The sequence below is a fragment of the Aethalodelphis obliquidens genome, unplaced genomic scaffold, assembly GCF_003676395.1.
Source record: "Aethalodelphis obliquidens isolate GAN/ISIS:26980383/991018 unplaced genomic scaffold, ASM367639v1 scaffold5, whole genome shotgun sequence".
In the NCBI taxonomy this organism is placed as follows: domain Eukaryota; kingdom Metazoa; phylum Chordata; class Mammalia; order Artiodactyla; family Delphinidae; genus Aethalodelphis; species Aethalodelphis obliquidens.
This window is the reverse complement of record NW_020837949.1, coordinates 65,062,662-65,065,102: the sequence shown is the minus strand read 5'-3', so window position 1 is coordinate 65,065,102 and position 2,441 is coordinate 65,062,662.

Below are 2,441 nucleotides of genomic sequence, written 5' to 3'. Positions count from 1 at the left end.
GTGGCACATTCATAACCCCAATCATAGAAAAACTGCATATGTCTCTTCATCCTGAGATTACTTATGTGAAAATTATTGGTAATTTCCCTATCTATCCCCTCAGTAAAATCCAGGAAGCTTGCCTTACAAAATGGAAGGAGTTCTTAATAAAATTTTGTAATTCTTATTCTTTTAGAAGTTTGGATAGATATGTGTTTATGTGGGAAGGAAGCTTTTAATTTTCAGAAGATTTACTATTTAAGCAGTGTCACACAGAAGAGGCACAAGATTTTGGGGCTTAACTAGTAAAAGTTTTCTCTGTAGTAACTTAACTCCAATGGCTAAAACTAAAACTTTTTACTAATGAATTAAATATAAATTCTGTAGTGTTGATAAGAAGAGAAAGCTGTGTCTATTGAGGGAGAAGCCAGAAGAGACAGAATAAATACAGACGTCCTCAAATTCATTTTTAGGTTTGAATCAGCTGTGACGTGCCCAAGAACTGGAAACATGAACATTCTTACCTCTCAGTATTTACTTATTTACTGAATAAGTGTATATGTGGTCCTCTACAGTAAAAGATCTCATCCACCCATAACAAAGTCTTCCTGGATACAAAATTATCAAGAACACATTGGGAAAATAAGCCAAACTCCTATTTGCAGATTTCAAACTCCCAGTGACATGAAAAGTCTTTGTGGAATCTATGGGAATTCCTTGTCTTACCTGAGTCCTGAAAAAGTCGAGTGCTGTATTTCTGCCGTAAACCTCTTTACTTCAAGCGGTTTCGCCACACGACTAATTGGTCACAGGGCTATTTCGCCATAAAAGATAAATAACTTGGTCTTCCCTGGTGGCGCAGTGGTTGAGAATGTTCCTGCCAGTGCAGAGGACACGGGTTCGAGCCCTGGTCTGGGAAGATCCCACATGCTGCGGAGCAACTGGGCGCGTGAGCCACAATTACTGAGCCTGCGCGTCTGGAGCCTGTGCTCCGCAACAAGAGAGGCCGCGATAGTGAGAGACCCGCGCACCGCGATGAAGAGTGGCCCCCGCTTGCCACAACTACAGAAAGCCCTCGCACAGAAACGAAGACCCAACATAGCCATAAATTAAAAAAACAAATAAATTAATTAAAAAAAACTCTACATCATAGCGTTATTATTAAAAAAAAAAAAGATGAATAACTGGTCGACAGTTACATTACCCTAGAAAAGATGACCTATCAGTCTTTGCAAATTCTTAGGTGAGCTAATCCAAGCCTGGTTCTGTTAGGGTGAGTTATAACTTGAATGTTTTGTAATGGAAAATAATATTATTTAAATGCCATTAAAATTTCTCCTAACAAAGACTTTATTTCGAAATGAATATATTTCTTAGGCTCCAATTAGTAGCATTAATATACTGTGATGCAGTGAGTCACAAACCTTGGTCCATAAAAAGTTGTATCAGAATTTCCTGGGGTGGTTTATTATCCAGAATCTTGGGCTCTATCTCCAGAGACTATATTCAGCATGTCGAGGATAAGCCTGGGAATCTACAATTATAAAATGTTTCCCAGGTGACTTTGATGCACAATTAAGTTTAGGAAAAAAAATATGGAATTTAGATTTAGAAGGCGAGACTCAGGTCTAGATAATTCCAGACCAATTCTATTGTCTCTTGAAGTGTAGATTTCTTCATCTTTAACACAGATGATAATATCCTCTATCAGGGTTGTGAGGATCCCTGAAATAATATACACAAAAAAAGGCAATTCTGGAATAGAAAATTACTTAACTACTGAAATACATTTTAAAGGCATTGATGCCTTTTTATACAGACTTTATGAAATCTTAGAATGCTTGCTATGCCACAGCCCCATTCCAAGGAATTCCTAGCCTGAAACCCATTCCAAGGAATTCCCAGCCCATAGCATCATTACAAAGGTTCCCATGCCAACAGGCCTCATGCCAAGAGATTCCCATGCCAGAATTTTTCAAGGCATTAGTACCAATTTGTTTATTTATGTATAAATACCATTAATAATAAAAGATTCTCCTTTTTTTAATTGTAAACTTTTATTTCACCTTTTATGTGTTTTGTTTTGTTTGGGTGAGCTCCTTCCTTTTTTTCTTCAATAATGTAAACATTATTTTTAACTCTATAGTTCTTTTTGTTAATGGAGATACTGGTTAATTATAGAAAAGTGGTTAAGAACAAAGTTACAACCATAAAATAAAACATTTTTAAGCTGTTAAAATATGCAAATTTCTCACATGTAATTTAAATGCAAATGTAGTATAAAGTATATATACAGCAGGATCCTCATAATGTAATAAATTATACCCATCCCATACATATATATAGTTATATATGTCTATATGATGTATATTTCAAATCCTGAAAGAATGTATATGAAAATTTTACCTGTGATTGTATCTGGTTCACTTCTAATATGTCTGTATTTTCCTTTTTTTTTTTTT